The sequence below is a fragment of the Cydia splendana genome, chromosome 8 (genome assembly GCF_910591565.1).
Source record: "Cydia splendana chromosome 8, ilCydSple1.2, whole genome shotgun sequence".
Lineage (NCBI taxonomy): Eukaryota > Metazoa > Arthropoda > Insecta > Lepidoptera > Tortricidae > Cydia > Cydia splendana.
This window is the reverse complement of record NC_085967.1, coordinates 13434788-13458005: the sequence shown is the minus strand read 5'-3', so window position 1 is coordinate 13458005 and position 23218 is coordinate 13434788. Positions and strand designations below refer to the sequence as shown.

Genomic DNA, 23218 nt, shown 5'->3' with positions numbered 1-23218 from the left:
TTATTAATTATTACAAAGGAATAAGGTGCAAAAGTGTAAACATATCTTTGACGTCGACTGTACCATCGTCCACACTGTTAACTGTAGGTACACCTTATGCCGTTTGTAATAAGGTCCACCGATGTACATCATCATCATCATCAGTACAGTTGGGTTAGCAGTGTTGCTGTTTTTACGTTCGGGCTGTCGGGAGTGTATTCAGTATATTTTTTCGGCAACTTGTGACATTACCGTGATAACACCAAATGAAAAATTAATGATGTCTACTGCAAATTTCAATGACTTAATGCCAATTAAGTTTAAAAACAACAAATTTTGAACCGAGGACATCGATTTTCGTTTACAAGCTTTTATTAACTTGCCGTTAGTGTGTCCTTGTACAAAACCTTGTACAAAAAATGATTTTTTTACCAAAAACTTATTTAATAAAAAGGAAGTCACATGGTAATTTGAATTTGCAACCATGTCATAAACTGCCAATAAACGCCTTTGTATACATCATTTGATAGGTATTTCTAAGATAAGTTGTTAAAAATATAGTTTTGTTGTCTATTCTCCACCAGCGACAAGTTGAAGATGACATTTACTGTATCGAATCTGTATTCGGTCTCTTTTCAACATGGCTTCTGCCCTATAGCTGCCTGATTTGTGTCGTCCCTATTTTATTTTCTATTTTTACATTTTTATATATTTTTACAAGTTTTACATGAATTTTTAATTGTCGATGATATAAATAAAACAAAGGAATATTCAGAAGACGTCAGTTTTATTTAATCACAAGATCTTCAACACGTGATACCACTGCGCCGAGTCTGCTTAACAGGTTAGAAACCCAGATTTTTGAAGATTCTTAGTGAACCGATATAGACTGAAAGTCATATTTAAATATTTCAATGATGTCTGTGGAAAATGTATCAAGATTGGCATCAAATTTGGGCAGCGGTCACATAACCTCTATTGACCGACTGACTGGAATAGATAACTACATCCCATGGAAATTTGCTGTAAAAATGGTGTTAACATTAGAAGGTTTATGGAAATGCGTGGAAGGTACTGACACCGATGCGGATCGCGACGCAAGGGCGCTGGCGCGCATTTGCTTGTCGCTGCAGTCGAATCTTTATCAACACGTGCGTAATTGCACTACAGCGAAGCAAGCTTGGGACAAGCTTGCGGAATGTTACGAAAACAAAGGATTATATCGTCGAGTTCTCTTACTGCGAAAACTGCATCGTGTGGAATACTGCCAATTCGCGTCAATGTCGGACTACATCAATAATGTCATGCTTTTGGTACAACAGTTGGAAGATATAGATAAAAAGGTGGATGACGAAGAGGTGGCAGAGATCCTGCTGTCTGGCCTGCCTCAGGAATACGATGTATTGGTATCCAGCCTTGAGACGGCGTGTCTCACTAATACTTTAAGCTCGGATGTAGTCCGCATGAGACTCTTGCAAGAGGAACACCGAAGAAACTCTGAGACGGCGTCTTCTGCGTACACCGCGACCAGCAACTGGAAGAAGAGGGAGGTGACCTGCACTTTTTGTAAGAAGCAAGGGCATGTGGCGAAGCGCTGCTTTAAGAGGAAACGTGAACAGAATAGCAGCTTTGAGACGCAAGGACATACTATGTTAGCTACTGCGTTCTCGGCTATTACTACAGCTTTGGACCTCATTGGAAGTGAAGATTCTCGCCACAATGATGGAAACCTCGCTGCAGATGGTGAAGAATGTGACTGCATTGCTTCTGTGGCCAACGGCCAACACATTTGTAGTGAATATATGGGTAAGGTTCCCATTTTTCCATCTGAATGTACCTTGCAAAATGCATTGTTTACTCCTTGTCTCTCTTGTAGTATCATGTCAAATAGTTTAATGACTCAAAGAGGTTATGTTAATGTGTTTTATAAAAATGTTTGCAATATTTATGGTAAAACTAAAGGCAACCCGGTTTTCTCAGCTCAAAAGGTTAAATTAACTTGTACATCTCAAATTAAGCAAGACAGGTCCTTACCCCGGGCGAACTCCAAGCCCCTTCATTTCAGGCAGGGGACAGTGAGTGCCTTCAAGTGTAGGCAAGGTATGCGCATGGTAGGTGTTGGGTATCAGTGTTCTGTGGATGTTTTTCAGGAAGAAAATAACAATAGCCTGTGCAGCTGTGTCTCTTGTCTGGCGGGTGAGATGAATAAGTCATCTCTACCTGTGACAAGTCCAAGACGTGCTGCTTTACCACTGGAACAGACCCATTCCGATGCTGCTGGACCAATGCAAGACACTATGTTGGGCGGAGCCTGCTTCTTGCTAAAGTTGTCTGACCATATGAGGAAAAGTTTTGGCTACCTTATGAAGTCTGAAAAGGAGGTGAGTTACCATTTTATTAACTTTTGTAGTATGATTGAGAAGCATAAGGGGTTGCACATTTGTGATCTTTGTACGGGAACAGAATATTGCAAGGATGACCTTACAAGTATACCTAAGAGGCAAGGCTTTGTACACCAAACCTCTGTGCCCTATAGTGCAAGCATAGTTAAATTTATAGTGTTACAGTGTGTTGAAATGTGCTGTGTTCGGACAGTATTTGAGACACTGTGCACTATGCTGCAGGAATCTGGTTGCTCGAGTCGCTTGCGGAGGAAAAGTCCTACCAGTGCGCTATTGAACAAAATTCCTGGGTATTTATTGACTGGATCTTCAGTAGATCTCAGTTTGCTTGCACTTAGCTGTTATACTGCGGCATATTCTTTTGTAGGCTTTTGTGAAACTTGTAAGGGGCATAGACTAAGTGATCCATGTGACTCTCGAGTAGTTATTTATTCAAGGAATATTTCCTTTATTGAAACCGAGTGTTATGGAGAGAAAACACAAACTAAATTAGGGCAAGCCAATAAAGAGCATTTTATGTTTATATTTTTACATCATTTTATTTATACAATTTTAAATTTAAATAATTATAATGATGAAATTTTAAATAAATTGGTAAACTGTGATATTAGCAATAAGTCTTATAATGTCTTTGAAAACGTTTCTAATGCTAGCTCTTCTGATGTTTCAGATAAGCAGATAACACCACCACCGTGGTCACCACCGACTGATCAGTACTGTACATGCGCAGATAGTGCTTCCGACAACGGTGATGAACAGACTTCTCTGCCCGAGCCGGAAGTTACGTGTCAAGGAGGAGGATCGACTATGCCATCAGCTGATGACGCGTCATGCTCTCAACGCCCCGTACGTAGTACCAGAGTCCAAATGTTACAGAAACTGGATCATTATGACATTTATGACTTTGCTATGCTAGCAGAGGCCAGTTCTAGTTCACTAGACGATCCTGATTCCTGCGAGGAGGCCACGTCTTCACCAACAAGGGTGGAGCAAAGTGATAAAACGTGAGTATCATGCTCTTCTAAGAAACCACTGTGTAGGGATTAGTTGATCGTCCCAAAGAAAGCTAGTGACATTAAGTTTTTTTTTTAAATGAAAATATGATAGCGCAGGTAAATTTAAATAAATATGAAGCGAGACTAAGTTGCCCATGGTTTTACCTAAAAACAGGGAAAATTAATTACTCTGATAGCTTCTTTTATCTGTACTGTGTGTGGTCAATCATTACTGTGGTTAGACACTTGATATTAATAAATAACTAGTCTCAGACTTGGAATGTTAAAATTCATATTTTGTGCTAATGGGTAGAAACAAGGTAAATTTGAGCCCTGTATTCATGTGAAAGGAACCGTGTTCATGTAATACTTGCCTTACATGTTGATAAGTTTTATGTTCTCCTTAATAGCTGTATAAATAGTGATTTGGAAAGTTCAGAACAGTATTTGTAAATTCAACATTTAGGTCAATTTAAATGTTTAACTGCTTAGGCATAAATATTACTAACAAAGGGGTTCTTTCATTTTAGATCAATCAGACTATGTGAAGCATTTATTGGCTAAGTTTAACATGATCGAGTTTAAGCCGTTAATTACTCCTATGGCTATGAACTCTAATCTAAGCTTGATAAGTGTGACAAGTGTTTAGATGGGTAAATAAGTATGAATAAATGTTATATTATTTATAATGTACTTATTAGTCTATTAGTCTGTACTTGTCTTTATATCGTAGGCTTGTAGTCAACTTGGCCAATATAACACTTGCTTTGGTATGGATCATTGGCATGCTGCTAATTGTGTATTAAATTATACCTAGCAGGTATGATAAATTACAAACTTTATTTTTGTAAAGGAGGTGATTTAAATATATGTGCCTTATTCAGTCGCAGATTATGCCAGGGATTTATATGATAGTGAGTTTTAAACATGTTTTGTCATTAAAATGAGTGGCAATGTTGTTTACTAGGAAGCTAGCAGACAATGTTGCGTAACTTTGTCGAGTATAGGTTTAAATATTTGGCAATCTATGATGTAGAATGTTTTGTCCAAAATTTCATGACAGAAATTGTTGACAAAATAATTAATGTAATATAAAGATAACCAAATGTTACTCGTAAAGGAATACTCTTAAAGAACAAAACACATAGACTTGTAATGTAGAGCTTCAAAAATTTCATATCCAAATAATGTCTGAAAATTGTATACTGTTTAATTTTGCAGGGATAGATTGATACTTACCTATTTCTAGTTTTTGTATGTAAATGATAGGGGACATGCATAGTAAATTCACAATATAGAAATGTTTAAATTGTGATATTATGTATGTGTACTCTTGTCGAAGGTAGAGAATAAGGAGGAGTGTTAAAAATATAGTTTTGTTGTCTATTCTCCACCAGCGACAAGTTGAAGATGACATTTACTGTATCGAATCTGTATTCGGTCTCTTTTCAACATGGCTTCTGCCCTATAGCTGCCTGATTTGTGTCGTCCCTATTTTATTTTCTATTTTTACATTTTTATATATTTTTACAAGTTTTACATGAATTTTTAATTGTCGATGATATAAATAAAACAAAGGAATATTCAGAAGACGTCAGTTTTATTTAATCACAAGATCTTCAACACGTGATACCACTGCGCCGAGTCTGCTTAACATAAGTAAATAAGTTTGAACCGCTGTTCGCACGTATTCGCAGGAAGGTCATAGGTCCCCGTAACAATGTGTTTGGGTTTTTACACTACTACTAATACCTGACCTAATGAGGAATAAATATATCAACACACACATGCCGTTAGGATATTTAAAAATAATAGGGGAATTAATTGATATTATTCAAGTAGGTACCTTATATAATGTTATTAATGTTCCTATCCATTAATGTAGTGTCAATAAGTAATCTGTGCTTACGTGTTGCAATAGATATTTAAATAAAAAATGTGTTCTTCTATGTAGGCATAGTTGAATTAATTGTTTTTTCTCGATTTTATGATACGGACATGAGACGAGGGGTTAAAACTATTTTTTAACATTAAGGCGAGGTATGCCCGAGGAAAATTTTCAGATTCTGTCAAATTACCCCATTTCACACACAAGCACACTTCACGCACACTACCTCACTTTACTGGGACAGGTCAGTGACCCATCCTGTATTTTTTAAGATGCAAATGAGAGTATTTTGAGTTTCGTGTTAACCACTAGCCTCCTTTGAGGAAGAGAAACTCTAAAAAAGTTCCATTGAAAGAAGGAAGAGAAATAATATATTTTATCTTACTCTCCTTGTCTGTTCATGTCACATGTGACGTATTTAAATGTAAATTAACTAAAATCGAATTCATTAGATACGCGTACTAAATAAACCGAATAAATACAGAAGTCGTCAGATGAAAAACGTTATTTAGGTACTACTCTATTCAATAGGGCTTTCGATAAGGCGCAAAATCAATTCAAAGACAATTTCATTGAAATCATATGTGTATTCCGATGATGTTATTATTGTATAACTTACTTAACTTAGCTTAGCTTCAATCTGTATATATTTAATTGTAGTACCTAGCTAATAAGAAAATTTTGCATGCTTTTTCAAGTGAAATGTAGGGGAGAGCGGGGACAAACGTAACGACGGGTGGAAAGGAAAGTAACTATTGCTCTGTAGGTGTATCTAATAGTCAAAACACCACTCCGCTGCTATTAGGTGATAGACAGTGGCGCCCCCTTCACTTGCATTCAGTCGAAACGGGCGCCACGTGCTATTAGGTTGTGTGAGAGGACCCAACGTGATTTTTCGAATCAAAAGTACGTTTTTCGACTTTTAGTTATTTGATGTTTACGTTGTATTAAAATACATACAGTTTCTGAATATTTGCATATCCCCTAGAGTGGCATTGTCCGGCTCCCGGTCTCCACGGTAAGTGGCGGGGAGCCGGGAGACGGACAGACATAACAAGCCGTTGAATGGCGGCGCCTCAGATTTAACGGTGGGTTGAGGTTGAGTGGCGCGGCCATTTTGGAAAAATATACGTCAAGTGGCGGGGCCTCCAGGATGGTCATCGCGAATTTGGCGCGTGTTAGAAATATGACCGTTTCTCAAAAAATATGTATGAAGGATATATATTAACTATGTATTATTGAATTCAGCATAAAGTGGTTTATTTGATTGTATACCAATGAATTACATTCTATTTTATGTGAATTATGCTGGACTTGATCAAATCTCATATTATTACCAATTTTTTTTCTACTTTCATGTATAAAAATACGTATAATTAGGAAATAAAACAATTGACTGTAGAAAAAGCAGTTTTTATGACAAAACAATACATTTAATATGATTCACACAGTTCTAACAAACTTTATTTTACGCGGGAATTCGACCGTTAAGGAATACCATCCTTGTTTATTGACGAATGCATCTTGCAAGAGTGAACAAGCAAGGCATAGTTTTAACGGTTTTATTTTAGGCGCGAAATACGATGTCGCACAGAGGCCGGGAGACGGTCTCTGCCACTCACGGGCTTGTTATGACGGAACCGTCTCCCGGTTCGCCGCCAATTAGGGAAGTGTCCGGCTCCCGCCCTCTGCCACGCAGGGGCATATTTTAAAAAATGGCCGCGCCATTTCTCCTACCCTTCAACCGGAGGCCCTGCCACCCGAAGGGATATTGATTATTGATTAGATTGATTGCAATTTATTTTCTCGACCACGTTCCGTTTCAAAGATATCTTTCATGTTTTCAGAAAAATGCGGTCGGGTACAAAAGTAACAAAGCCGTATAGGTACAAAAGTAACATTTACATCCCATACAATATATACCTATTGAATCTAATATGGTGTCACATGCTTAATGCGTCAATGATGATTTAAACCAGGGCTCGCCAAACCCCGGCCCGCGGGCCAAATCCGGCGGTGTTCAGCTCTATCAGTATCAGTTCAGCAGCAACCAGATACACCCCCCCCCCCCTCGGCGCCGACGTTGGCCCGCTCGAAAATTCTGAGGCGCAATACGGCCCTCAGGTTTATTATACGGCCCAAAAGTTTGGAGACCCCTGATTTAAACGATGAATGCCATATTTGTGAGTGAAAAAACTCTGACCCTGAATTATCTGAGTAGAAAACATGCAAATATTAAAGTGTGTGATCAATAATAATTTACATATTTAATTAGTACTTTTTTGATTTGATATACCTATCATATTATATTAATTACAGCCCACTGTGTCTTGTTACTTTTGACCCACACGTGTTACTTTCTGCACGCCAACGGGTCATGAGTAACAAAAGACGATTTTTTAGTCACTCTGGTACTTACATACAAAATACACAATTATAAGGTTAATCAAGATGTTAATGTACAGAACATGCAGTGAAGTTATATATGACTACATTAATTTCATCAAAATAATAACGGTTAGCCAGAAACTAAGTTCAAAGTACAAAGTGTTGCGTTTTTCCCCGCTCTCCCCTACGCATCCAAAATTACTGTCCACCTATGTTCATCATTACATTTTTGCAAACATATCGTTATCTTTATCAATAAATAAAGTCCTGGCAGGGTGGAAATTTAATTTTGGCGGATTGTTTTTCTCTGCATCTGACTGTACAGCTACGCCAAATTTTTGGTAAACTTACGGTTATATGTTCAGAATCTGAATCTGTGTAGTTATTTAGTACGGAAATACTTAAGATATATGGACATTCCTCTGGTCCTTGAACTACGTCCAAAAGAGAGGTATGGGCACTGTGAATTACATCTCGCTTTGTGTGGTAGGACACAGCACAGCGGATGTCATTCCAGATCTAGAGCAGAGCTCAACCTTACAGAAATCTGCAGCCAAATAACACTAGATCCTACTCATAGTATTGTTCCTGCCGGTGAGTATGGTTGCCAGTTATCAACGAGGGTGCGGAGGGTTAGGCACGGCAACGCGCATGTACCTAACACCTCTGGAGTTGCAGGCGTCCATAGGCTACGGAGACTGCTTACCATCAGACGGGCCGTATGCTTGTTTGTCATCGACGAGGTATAAAAAATAAAATTAAATATGCACAGAATATAATTGAACTAGAAACTTTGTTTTATTTTATAGTAAATTTGGATAACAATCGATACATAGACAATCACAGTAAACCAGTCCGCAACGGTATTGGCCTGTAAGCCTCGTAGGCAAGTATATCCCGGCCTCACGAGCCGCAAAAACTCACTAGGACTGAGGCTAGACCATAGTCGTTTATTTATTCTTGATTTCATGAAGGTTTGCAGAACAGCACGTAACCGCATTATATATCTGGGCGGACCTCACAGCAACAAGATAGGTGTACCGCTTCAAGATTTTCAAGTAGTACACGAAATATTTACATATCGTTCCGTATTAATAGGCAATATTTGAAGATCAAAAGTTCTCTAACATAAATACAAGATCACAAAATTGTCATCACAATCAGTTCATTGACGTTGACGTACAGAAGTCACATGGGTACGCAATATTAGGTAATACCAGCATAATGAAAATTAACTCCAATCAGTAAGTATGAGTCTTCAAACTTTTTTCATTTTAAGCGGGGTTTGAAGGAGCAAATTACTTAAATGATTTTAGAACCGTATTGTTTTGAGATAGTTTACTGCGTTTTTTAATAATTATCCCCCGTAAACAACAACAAATCAAATTTAAGATGAGACCCGAGCTCTATGTGATGATAATTAATTTACCCTATTTTTTTAAATACAATTTGTCTACTGGTATACTTTTTCGTATACGTATATGATTTAATGTCAAAATAATTGCAAAACCCAACTGTCAGTTTAGTGCGCCCCGCGATAGGACCGCCTTCGTTCAAGCCCAGCGGGCATCTGATCAAAGAAGTTGCGTGCACGGGACCGCTGATATCATGTTTTTGAACTTATTTATTTAATGTTAAATTAAAAAAAAAAGTAATCGCGGAATTCGCTCAAGCATAAAATTGCGCGTTATTAGAAGCAGTTTTCATATTTTTATCTTTTGTGCACAAATTGTTACGAATGTTTAAAGTCCGTTTTAGACCTATGTTCGTGATCGTTTTCTATCGAGCCAAAGTCAAAAACTTAGGATTCGAATCACGGAAGTCACTAGAAAAAGCCCTCAAGATTGTTAATTGAATGTATGGCAGCCGTATTGTGATCCAAAAAAGAGCTACGGCTTTTTAAAAACTTCGTTTTCTGAACCCACTGCACCTTAACCATAAATCAAAATATTATTTGATTTTATTGCTACACCTGACGTTCCTTTGACCAATTAAATCTTTATCTAATTTACCTTATATAGGAAATCCGTTTGTTGTCAAAATGTATAATTAAACATCACAATAAAAATTAAAACTTATACCTAAACATACTCAATCATTAAATTCATAAATTACATTAAAATTAACTTTAAACTAAACTAAATTAAAACTAAGCTAAACAAAGCCACAACTAAGAACTCAGTCAAACAACCTAAGAACTCAGTCAAACAACCAAAACAGTTCTTGGATTAAGTACGTTATTATTATATTAAAAATAAATAATCTTATAAGAGAACACACTTCATCCACGCAGGACGTCATATGCAGATTATCTTTGGATTTTCATAAATTTCGTATGAGTCATGTCATCAGAATTATATTTAAAAAAACCCAAACCTCCTTTTACGAAAATTAACAGCACATTCAGGGGTATTGGAATAATTATGTTAAAAGTTAGTTAGTTCTTGAACAAACCAAATTGTACCTACACCTTAGTGTTTTATTTTCATTTATTTACAAACAAGATATATACAGCGGTATTACTAAAAGTAATTAATAACTAGCTTAAATCTAAAATAGGCCCTTGAGGCCTTTAGGTCCTTGTACCAAGGATGCTGGCGGCATTTTCTTGCTGTATCGCAATGCTGATACGTTGTGCGAGGTAGCCGCCAGCTCTTCGGTCACCAGCCGGCCTAGCCAAGGTTACAATCGCTATCGCTTCGACAACGAAAAGCTTTACATCTCTCTATCACTCTTCCATATAAGTGCGACAGTGACAGTTGCGTTTCGATCGCTACGGAGCGTAAGCGATTGACATCTTGGCTACGCGGCCTGTTACGTCAACCAGACGCTTCGCGATTTCTGCGAACAACTTGTGCGCGCTGGGACCCCATGGACCTAGACTTTCAAGTTTTCAACTCCAAATGGTACATATTGGTACTCTCTACCGAGGCTCTTATATTTGTTACGTTTTAAAATTTCGGCGCTTTAGTGTTTAGATGATTTCAAAATTATAATTAATTATAGCGAACAAATAAGATAAATTACTTAGCACCTAAATATCTGCATGTCTTTAAGTAAGTGTAATCAAAATTTATGATAAATTACCCAACTCTTTAAAAACAATAGGAAAACCCAATCTTTTTATAAACTCTTTAAAATCTTTCTTACGGTAGAAATGTTATTATGCAATATCAGAGTTTATGAACGATGATATTTGAAATGTTAAATAACAAATTGTAGATTTATATTTAAGATTTAGTTGATATTGTACCTCTATTTAAAATACAGAATTTACTAAAAAATTGTAAATTGCTATGTCTTAATCAGGGTCCATGAGATACTGTAACTTTAATTATAACAATTTGTTATATGAATACCATGGTTGCAATAAAGATTATTATTAAGTTTCCTTAAAACATCCAGACAATTCAATGAACACGAGCCAGCGAGAGTAAACTCAGCGTAATCTATTAGCTGCTATTAATGGTGTTTGATCTGGACATAAGCACGTCGCATGTAGGAGCGCCGGGCTACGTAGCATCGCAAACATCGGAAAAGTACAGAATTCTACCACAACAATGCAATATCATCTTTTGTTTCTCTCAATAACCTTTCTCGCGTGAGAAGCGAGAGTGCAACGTTTATGACGCTATAACGCTATTCTTATGACAGTCTTCATGTGTCTTAAGAACTTTATCTACCCAAATATCATAAACCCTCCATGATGCATTCAAGAACCGTACATTATAACCACCATAAAAATAGACTGTTTTGTTAGAACAAATTTCTTATCTGGAAAAATGTTATTATTGCTAAATAATAACATCGATTTCGATAGTATTATTTCTTTCAAATTTCGAACACCTATGAAAAACAAAGAAATTTGGTTTGACCTTAAAAAAAAACTACGGATGCGTGACGTGCGTGAAAAAAGTTTACATTTGCTGCCGTTGGACGTACAATTTGTCTTTTAATTAGTTTGTAAATAAAAAAAAATGTTTTGTTGTTTTCAAAGTAATTATAGCAAGAGTTTCGTGTAAAATGATAATGAATGATAAAGATATTTCGGAGACGTCACCTCGTATCCGCGAGTTCCGCCAGAGAGCAAAGTGCCCCAATGTCGTCTGTAATACGAGGTTAGTGAATATATCATGGAAGGTTTATAATATGTGTGTAGACAAAGTAGTGTATGTAACTGAACATAATTAGGCATTAAAACACTCGTGTGATTCTATTATGAAACTCACTGCGTTCGTTTCATAAACCCACACGCGAGTTTTAATGCCTTTCATTATGTAGCAGTCACATAAACTACTATTACGAGTATCAAAAGCCTCTAAATATGTACCTATGCTAATACATTCAGTATTACCTAACTCGTCATCTCCATCTCACCAATAATGTATTTTATTTGCCGAGATAACATAACAATGTTACCTAATACCTAACTTTGGTGAATTTAATAGGTATTGAATCACGTTGTTGGAATAAACCTGAATTTTACATTAAATTAGATTTTATTTCAGTGGATATCTTTGACCTGTGTTTTTTAACCAAAATTACGCAACATACTGAGTTTCAATATGCTATTACCATTTTTATTTTTGGACATAATTTATGAGGGGTCGTTTTGTTTCCCATAAAGTTTTAAGTTATAATGTATTGTTTGTCATATTATCGTTACTCATAAAACTGAAACCGTTAACTTTTCTGGATTTTCGTAAGGTTATTCTATAGATAGGTTAGGTTAGGTTTGTTTTATGGCAATCCTGAAAAGTTACGCGTTTCTGAGAAAAACCAATTATGACTAACGAAAATTCGGACAAACAATACATTATGACTTAACACTATTTGGGAAACAATAGATACCCAATTTATGATCATGGCGATATCGAGATACATATTACAAAAATAATTGTAGATTTTAAAAGAAATGTTTTTTTAATATTAAAATATTGGAAATGAGAAAGTTCACGAGATGTTTGTGGTCACGTGAATAAATCTCATCAGGATCACGTGCCGACTTGATGGCATAGACTTATGAATAACATATCCGTTATTTTCCCTATTTCTGGGACTCCATTTGACAGAAATGTAGGTACCAGATATGAGGTACTTTTGTTATTAAGTTACAGACGAATTATCAAATTGTTTAATTCGACATTATGTCCCCATACCTAAGCCTCAATTCGAAATGTAAAACAGGACGGCGCTATCAACCTTGTGTACCTACCTGTCTTATACCGGGTGTGGCCTGTAACACGAGCAAATAATTAAAATATAGATTGTACTCCTCAAACGGGGACACTTTTGTTCAACAACTTTTAAAAATTATGAAGTATTCAGACTCCCTATTTTTCATACAAAATAAATATTATCTTCAATGGACGCCATCGCCACGCCATATCATTGTGATTGACGTTGCTTGTCACTCCATAAACATAACAAAATTCGCAATACATTGCGTCTTAGAGTAAACTTTGAAGTGTATTAAAAATCAAACCACAATCAAATTGGGTTTTTTATATCGAAAAGTTTTCGCGCTCTCTTCGCTCGCGTTGTCAATAACATTATAAAATAATATATGATAAAGGTGACATTCGGGTGGCGACTGCAGTAGCATTACTCTGTTGCAACGTTACTGCTGCAGCACTGTCAATTTTCGTGATAAACTGATGTGACTGATTTCCATCCTAAAAGAAAAAATATACAACTGTCTATCAAATTGCGTTTTTATATCGAACAATTTTCGCGCTCGCTTCGCTCGCGTTTTCAATCACTTTCTAAGATATAGCGACTGCCGCAGCATTACTCTGTTCCAACGTTACTGCTGCAGCACTATCAATTTTCGTGATAAAATTATGTGACTGATTTCCATACTAAAAGAAAAAATTTACAACTGTCTATCAAATTGCGTTTTTTATATCGAAAAGTTTTCGCGCTCGCTTCGCTCGCGTTTTCAATAACATTATAAAATGTGATAAAGGTGACATTCGGGTGGCGACTGCAGTAGCATTACTCTGTTGCAACGTTACTGCTGCAGCACTGTCAATTTTCGTGATAAAATTATGTGACTGATTACCATCCTAAAAGAAAAAATGTACTACTGTCTATCAAATTGCGTTTTTATATCGAACAATTTTCGCGCTCGCTTCGCTCGCGTTTTCAATTACTTTCTAAGATATAGCGACTGCAGCAGCATTACTCTGTTCCAACGTTACTGCTGCAGCACTATCAATTTTCGGTATAAAATTATGTGACTGATTTCCATACTAAAAGAAAAAATGTACAACTGTCTATCAAATTGCGTTTTATATCGAAAAGTTTTCGCGCTCGCTTCGCTCGCGTTTTCAATCACTTTCTAAGATATGGCGACTGCAGCAGCATTACTCTGTTGCAACGTTACTGCTGCAGCACTGTCAATTTTCGTGATAAAATTATGTGACTGATTTCCATACTAATAGTAAAAATGTACAACTGTCTATCAAATTGCGTTTTTATTAACGAAATTTTTTCGCGCTCGCTTCGCTCGCGTTTTCAATAACTTTCCAAGTTATGGCGACTGCAGCAGCATTACTCTGTTGCAACGTTACTGCTGCAGCACTGTCAATTTTCGTGATAAAATTATGTGACTGATTTCCATTCACAGCTGTAATGCGGCAATGAACGTCACTCAACTTACCAAAAAAAAATCAATGTAATCTCGATGTCCCTAGAGAGAGGGGGGGCACCATGGTCTAGAAATGCGTAGGGCATCAAAATATCTTAATCCGGCACTGGTCGTTTGCGGAGTCAAACGATTTGGGACTCGCATTTTATACGCATTACCATGCCTTCCCGAAAAAAATAGAATCATTCGCGAAAGTCTCGCAACGCATTGAGGTTACAAGGGGCACGTGATCTTCCTCAGGAATCTGAAGAAGACCACGGTGAGTGGTCTGCCTGGCGCTCTAGCCAGGCAGGCCGCTTCGCTTTCGCTCGCGCGCGTGTACCTTACTGTATCGTCCGATATACATCTACTACTCTGTCATTTAAATCACGTGTAAAATTAGAATAAAGGCGAAAAAAACTGTTGATTTTGGAGTGTAGTTTTATTTAGTGGTACCTAATTGTAAAATATTTTATCTGGACTACAGTCCTCCAGCATATCCATCTGTCAACTTAACTTCAAGTTCCGCCTCCAGGGGAGAGGGAGAGAAATTAGGATTAGAAATTAGCCGCTTACTGACACAGACCGAATTCCACGCGGGCGGAGCCGCGGGCACAGCTAGTTATACATATTTTTATTAGGGATGTACCGATATTAGTCGCCAACTAGTCGGGAACGCAGACTATCCGGCCTCATTTGTAGTCGGCGATTAGTCGGCGACTAGTCGGCAAAAATGGCCGATTAGTCGGCACTTTATAAATGACAGAAAAACAGGGCAAAAAGAAATAAACAGCAAATATTTATCATAAGCTTTTGAAAACTTTTACTCGAATTTTTGACCGTGTCGTCAATTTCTTATGTCCGATTCGGTTGTCCTATGAAATATAGCCTTAAGACTTTTTTTATTTTTTTTATTATGATGAATAGCGCGACTAAAGGGATAAAACGATTGTTTTTTATAGTGCATCTGAACCGAACTTAGACTAGACGAAACTAATGAGTAATGATCTGGCCGACTAGCCGACTAATCGGCCATCCGAGCGCCGATTAGTCGGCTAGTCGGCCAAATCAATAGTTGTAATAAATACTTTATAATTAGTATGATAAAAAATAGTAGGACTTTTTTAATATTATAAATGCGAAAGTATGTAACTCTGTTTGTCTGTCTGTCTGTTAACTCTTCACGCTTAAACCACTGAAGCAGTTTAGATGAAATTTGGTATGGAGATAGTTTTAGGCCCAAGGAATTAAGGACATGGGATAGTATTTATCAATCACCATCATCATAGACGAAGTCGCGGGCAGAAACTAGTTAAGAAATAAAATAGGACCAGAAATCAACATATTTATCACAAAAATTTCGACACATGCACTTTGTCATAAATGTGTCCAAAGAAACTAAGGGAACAAAACGTTCACATATTCTAAAACCAACAAACTGGACGTAGCGCCTAATGCTGTAAATATTACGTCTTTACATACATATTGTACCTATGCCTCTACATTGTATGCAGTCCAATTAACCCCTATAACTAAACTAAAAGTACCTACAAGTAAATTAGGTCGTGAGAGTAAGGTGATCTGCGTAGTGTATGCACCACTCGGCCTCGAGACGCGTATTAAAGCCACGCGCCGTCTGTGCATAATGCACTAGATACCGCAAGACACTGCACTTTCTTAAGGTGCAACGTGGTGTAGGTTACGCTCTACCGTGGGTCGATCGTTGGTGAGATACCTGCTTATAACACAAAGTTTGCTATCCGTTCAAAATACCATATTTTAATTTCTTTTCCGATATTTTGATTAATATCTGTGCGGATTAGAAAGTAAACTGGTAATAATATTCACCTATTTATTATTTGACTACTGACCGCATATGTAGGTGTGCTACGGGCAGTAGCGCTTCTTATTAGTTGCAACTGCAGGTAGAGTTGAATGATTTTGATAGCGCACGCAGTGCAAGTGTTATTTATCATTATTCGTCATAATTTCATAGAAGTTTGACTTTTAAAAGAACACTTTTGTAAAACAAGCGGAAGCTCAGCATTTGAATTATCCCGAACATATATATAAAGTTTATAAACCTTATTGCATAAATAACAAATATTACCTTTTGACTAATAATAAATAAAAGCAAACATCAAACTTGTACCTAAGTATATGAAGGTATTATGTATGTATTCAGCAAGAACATTAAGGCGGGATTCCACCAGTGTGCGGTAATGTGCGGCAGACGCATTTATGCACTGAACTGAATATCCTTGTGCCGCACACTGGTGGAATCCCGCCTTTACAAGAACTAGGTGTCTTTTTCATTCATAATGTAGGCAAATGGGTCGTTACTTTTTATTAAAAAGAAACTATAGGTACACGCTAAGTACCAGTCAGGTTACCAATTATAACTAAACTGTTGAAGTAAGCCATTCTACAAAGCGCTGCATCTTAAATCAATTGACTCACCTTGACCTAATGCAGTTAGACATTGAGGGGGTGTTCAGAATACGTGATATAAGTATACTTATGCGTGAATCACTTATATATGCTCTACAGCTTTATTGGGAATCCATCAAAATGACAGTACTAGGTAACGGGCCCAATTCGAACAATGCTTATAATATGTCACAGCGATACGATACCGATATGTCGGTGTCAAAAGTGACATTTCGCCAACCAAAAACGTCACTTTTGACACTGACGGATCGGTATCGTATCGCTGTGATATCTTATATGTCGGTGTCAAAAGTGACATTTCGCCAACCAAAAACGTCACTTTTGACACTCACAGATCGGTATCGTATCGCTGTGATATCTTATAAGCATTGTTCGAATTGGGCCATAAGTAGGTTAGGTACATATGTGGCGGAAATTTTCCGTAGTAGATCCCTGTGAAAACAGGTTTCTATTTTGACCATTTCTAGTCTGTTTAAGTAATCACGCGAAGGATTATACGCTTAGGAAATATGCTTATGTACTTATCAGCTCTTATCTGGCCACACATTCGCTCTCCGTGTATGCATATTTCCATTTGTTGTTACTCCACTCGGTTTACTTTTTATGACCAATCACTGGATATAGCCACTCTATGTTTTATTAGTCTCCTGCATTCCTCTTTTTATGTTTTTTTGGATTAACGGTGAAATAAAATTAGGAATTTCCAGTTTTGGACCCTTGGGAGCCATTAACGGCGTCTCTCAAAAGGAGATAACGACAGGAGCAACGTATGTTTCACGTCTTGAATGCAATGATTGTATCTCTTAAAGTTAAGTACCTATAGAGTTGATGTGGACCTATTGACCTATCGAGTCCTGTGTGAGTGCGTGTATGACAATACATACTTACTTATAGGTTACAAGTAAGAGGAACAGTATTTTATCGTATTTAAGCTAGAAACCTTGATGTCACAACAAGCGTGCTAGCCTAGCGTGCGAGACGTGGACACTGACACAACGGGACAGAGAGCGATTAGAGGCCTTTGAAATGTGGTGTTGGCGGAGGATGCTAAGGATTAGCTGGACAGAAAGGAAGACGAACGAGGAGGTTCTGAGCATGGCAGGAGAGAAAAGATGCCTGTTAGACACAGTAGCTAACAGAAGGGGCAAGATGGTTGGCCACCTGATACGGCACGACAGATTCTTTTTAAACATCCTGGAGGGCAAGATTGAGGGGAAAAGACGCAGAGGAAGGCCCAGGCTCACATATCTCAGCCAAATAAAAGATAGAGTTTCTGTCGTGTCGTACGAGGGAGTTAAAAGGCTGGCCCAGAAAAAAGAAGAGTGGCGATTACTCCACCGACAAGAGCATAGCTCTTAAATTCTGATGATGATGATGATGAAGCTAGCCTTACGTATATCATGTCACCTGTAACGATGTAACTCTATTCAATGAAATAAACCTTTCACAAATCGATTCATTTTATATAATTTCTAGAGGATATGCAGATTTCATTAATAATATAATACCGACAGCAAAAAGTTTCAGTTAAAACCATTTTCACACAGTAAACTTTTTGTTAGACCATAAAGATTTTCCTCAACAGTTTTATGTAGGTAGGGTAAACCCTCCAGTGAATGAACACCCCCCAGTGAATGAACAAAATCACGTTTTTTGTCTAAAATAAGAAATATAGCAATTTCTACCACTTGTCGTATTTTTTTTCTTATTAACAGCTCTATTTCCTATGCAATTTCAACCCCTGCTAAATTTATTTTCGACCAGTTTGAACGTGACTGGCGTTTGAAATTTACGTATTTCTGGTTTTGAAGTTTTGTATGCAAAAATTATATCCCAGATAAGAACAGTGTACGTTTGGAGCAACATATGAAGTGCTTATTTAATGTTTACCTGTACAAAGTTTGGTTATTTGGTTAAATTAAGAGTTAAACCTTCTATAAATGTACACTTTGTCGACGTATTATGTGATTAAGTCTTTATTTATTATAGTTCCAATACTGGCTTATCAAATGTTCTGAAACCAGTAAATGAACGGTGTGTTCATTTACTGGTGTCGTCTAGATTTAATTTTTTTTCTAAATGTATGTGTAAACGAATTGGTATTGAGCTTGTTTTTTGTGATCCTGCATAGAAAATGATTCTGATTCTTTCAGCCAGTATTGGAACAAACAAAATTTCTATAGTCCATTTACTGGATTTTTCATGCCTATGTATGAACAATACAACATTTGGGGTGTTCATTTATAAGATTTCTACTAATTCTATGTTTGAACAATGTAACCACGAACAATGCAATGACAAGTTTATTATTTTAAGCATTATTTGCTAATCCTAACTTTTTTCATCAGAATATGCTGATTGTTTCTTGTTTTAAAGATTGATTCTCTTTTTATTAATAATATGTAATAGGTTCTGGTGAACAACCATCATTTTATTACATTCTAATCTATTTGAAATCAATATGGAGGGGATAAAAATATATCAACGCTTTCGCTATACCTACTAAAATAGAGCTGGAAACGTTTATAGTGTTAAAAATGTTTTTTTAAAGCTGATTAAAAATATCTAAATGATGTTCATTCACTGGATTTTGCGGTGTTCATTCACTAGTTTGTATGTTCATTCATTAGGTTTTTGGGTACTTTTTGATAAATTCTGCTATAACTCAAAAACTATGAAAGTAATAAAAAATCGCAGAAATGACTTTCTTATTTATTAAATGAGGATTCATTAAATTGCAGATAATTATTGAAATTATTAATGAATGCTGAGAAATGATTTTTCAAACTTGGATAATTCCTTAAGTGTTCATTCACTGGAGGTCTTACCCTATGTATAGGGAAGGTAGATTTTGGAGCCGTTCTCATTTACAATTTATTGCCTGTAATAAAATCGTTAGAACATTAAAGTTGCCAAATTCAGACAGGAAAATGTGTAGCGGGTATTAGTTTTGGTCACTGAGTAGAGGTACTGGTATCCTATTCGTACGCACTAAGAAACTACTTAGGTACCTACTTTCATTTCAAACGCAGATTTACAGTCATAATGATGTCAGAATGCTCTCGTCTTTTTCATTATTTACTACGTGGTTGTCATTACACAGAAGTTAGTGTTCTAGTATAGCCAGTCTAGGTAAGTAGCACATAAACGAAGTCCATGCAATTTGAAATCGGAGACGTGGGTAGGTACCTAATCACAATCAGAAATCACATTTTAGCAGATAGCTATTTCAATGCTACAGCAAATAGGTACACTATAGGTACTCGTACCTACATGGAACTAGACAGTTTAGGTATTGTATAAATATTGAATAATAACGATAATTATGTTCACAAATCAGGGTCAGGATACTTAAATGACGCGCGTGTTAAAAATAAATTATGGATAAAAAATAAAGTTAGAAACCTTGATGTCACAACAAATAATTTTCTTGATCTCGTCTCAGATTTTACCGTATAGGTATATTGCGTAAATAAATGCGTACGTCATAGGTATTATATTGTGCAGTGCAGCCAGATCGTGCATGTTTCAGCCTCCACAGCGTCACGGCGTGGAGATTGTACGCGTCTCCCTGTACGTCACGTCACGGCCCGCTCCGGTGCCGGTGGCCGCCACACAGGGCCGCACGCTATTGTCATTAGTGCCACTCATCACTTATAGGACCTACGTTTACCGAGCTATATTTTATTACTTACCGTGCTGAGAACCTACACATGCGGGTGGCCGCTGTTTTCCGATTGTATTATTCGCGATATATACGGCCTAATGTGTTATTGATAGTGAATTACTTAGGGGTCATCCATTAATTACATCACACGTTTAGGGGGGGGGGGGGTCAAGAAAATGTGACATGTTGTGACAAGGGGGAGAGGGGAGTCACAAACTTTGTGATGTCACTTTAACTTCATCAGTAACCAAAATTTTATTTTAATCATTTTATTTACTGTACAGTTCAAAAACAAGTTTTTGGAACGATAATCGTTTTTATTAGTTTAATTTTTTTTCATAATCAGTTTTGGGTTAATTGACCGAAGCGAAGCGAAGGTCTACGTTTTGACTCGGGCATTTTGCTTTCGTATGTCCGGATGTTCTCCTCTACAGGTCGCAATTCTTAACCGATTCTCGTGAAATTTTGTGACCGAATTTTATGACTAAATAAAAATTTTTTGTCAATCCGGTTTTTGGAAATTTTTAAAAATGGCGGAGTCGTGATACCTGGCGCCTAAACAAATAGTCGTATCGATATCATAAGACTTTTTTCTTTTTGAAACATGTTTACAGAGTTAATAGCAAAAAATGCAGAAAAAAATTATCGCTGGTTTAGGCGGTATTTAGATATTTAATTTTAACTAATTTTAATTTGAGAAGGAGTAGCTAAATTTCGTCAACCCATCTAAGAACTATTTGGCTCAGTTTGTAAACGTTCGCTTTTTCTGTTTGCACAGAGGGTCTGGGTTCGATCCCCAGTAATTGTATGCTGGGATATTATAACTTTTTGTATTTTTTTACACATAAATTTCGTATTGTTTTTCTTTAATTTACTATACACCGTGTTTTTATTGAATTCCGTTAACTTCGGGGTATAGTTAAGTACGTTTATAAGAACTAAATGGCATAGTTAATTTTCAAAAAAATTTTTTTTTTTTGTTTTCTTTTTTGTTTTTTTATTTGTTTAAAAAGTAATTAAATGTAGCATATAGCGTTGTTGTAACACGGGCATTACATTTAACTCAACCAAACAATTGAAATCTGTGACATATCAATGTCATTTCGTACATCAATCGACCGAGATTGTACTTAAGTTTAGTAGCAAATGTATGAACTCATTCTAAACACTAATCAATATGTAAGCCGGCCCTAAGGCAAGTGTACACGCTTGTAGAGGCCTTATAGTAAAAAAATAAATTATGGATTATCTCCGAAATGGACTTAATTAGAACATCGGTGTCTTTGAGAAAGTTACTTGATTTAAGCTCAGGAATGCACCCTTGAAATTAACGGAAATCAAAAAAAACACGGTGTATTTAAAGCTCTTAGCACCATGTTATTTCAAGCTCTGCTCGCGAGGTCTACAGCTCACAGAGCCACTAGTAATACTTAATTCGATTTGCCGATTTCGTTGAAAAAATGTGACGTCACACCAGGGGGGGAGGGGTTTGCCAAATGTGACCAAGTGTGACAAGGAGGGGGGAGGGGTCAAAAAACCTTGAAATTCGTGTGACGTAATTAATGGATGACCCCTTTAGGTAAGATTAATTATTTTATAACTGCAAGTCAAAACCGAATGTGCGGAAAGAAAAGAGTCGTCGTCGACTTCTCCTTCCAAACAGACTCTACTTGTAGGTACTTAATTTGGTCTTCAAGAGTCGGCAACACATAAGCAACTGAAGTGGCTCTCTCGGCGACGACGACTGCTTCCTATCAGGCGGCTCGTCTGCTCACTGCATTATGTCACTAATATTTACGTTCGCTCAGTGTAAAATCTAATCGAATGTTTAACATAGGTAGGTTAATTACCATATCGACCTCGGCTCATATTACTTTACACTATGTGCCAACTTCTCATGTATTAAGAGTAGGTAGACAGTGGCTTTTCACTTGTATAATAGTAGCCCAATGACATAAAGTCCATCCATCAGTACAACTGTAGGTATCTACCAAATAATTCAAACGGAGAAGTTTATTCACCGGCTGCACGAAAAAAACCCGACATCCGATGCGATCGGGAATTTGAATTCACTTAGGAGACAAAATATAAGGAAAGTTGATAGTATAAGTAATATACCTAATAATACAAATTCGATCTTATGAATCAGTAAAAATCAGTAGAACACGAGTTTCTAATGAATCAGTAAAAATAGGTACCTTAGGTACTCATATTTTAACCAAGTTCAAGGTAATATTGAGTTATTAAATTAATTAGGTATAAATTATAACGTCAATAGGTAGTGAATATTTATAACGTACCATTAAATTAGGTACCTAGCTAATGGTATGTAATCAATATTCACTGTTAGGATACTTACAAATTATTAAAAATAATAAAATAAGTGTAATATAATACAATCTTTATTTTATTACACTTATTTTATTATTTTAGTAGGGAGTAGGTAATTAACCTGGAGAAATTATTTTGCCTTACTAAAAAACTTCTATAGGATATTAAAAATAATAAAATAAGTGTAATATAATACAATCTTTATTTTATTATTTTAGTAGGGAGTAGGTAATTAACCTGGAGAAATTATTTTGCCTTACTAAAAAACTTCTATAGGATATTAAAAATAATAAAATAAGTGTAATATAATACAATCTTTATTTTATTACACTTATTTTATTATTTTAGTAGGTAGTAGGTAATTATAACCTGGAGAAATTATTTTGCCTTACTAAAAAACATACGGGCGGATTATTTTAGGAATAAATTAAATCTCTACATTATTCGGACAGCCATCTTATTTACGTTATTTGCTGGTAGGTACCA

The 23218-nt window shown here is 36.5% G+C and overlaps 2 protein-coding genes and 1 long non-coding RNA gene across 4 annotated transcripts in view; 2 read left to right on the top strand and 1 right to left on the bottom strand.

The window, feature by feature from the left end:
- Positions 1-23218, bottom strand: part of LOC134793116 (superkiller complex protein 3) — a 331932-nt gene that overhangs the window by 196536 nt on the left and 112178 nt on the right. The gene's annotated exons all lie outside the window — the stretch shown is intronic.
- Positions 1-23218, top strand: part of LOC134793154 (inositol-trisphosphate 3-kinase homolog) — a 147164-nt gene that overhangs the window by 121432 nt on the left and 2514 nt on the right. The window lies entirely within an intron of this gene.
- On the top strand, positions 20526-20657 carry LOC134793251 (uncharacterized). Its single transcript, XR_010144527.1, has 2 exons — positions 20526-20568; positions 20606-20657. It is a non-coding gene; the product is annotated as an uncharacterized LOC134793251 (long non-coding RNA).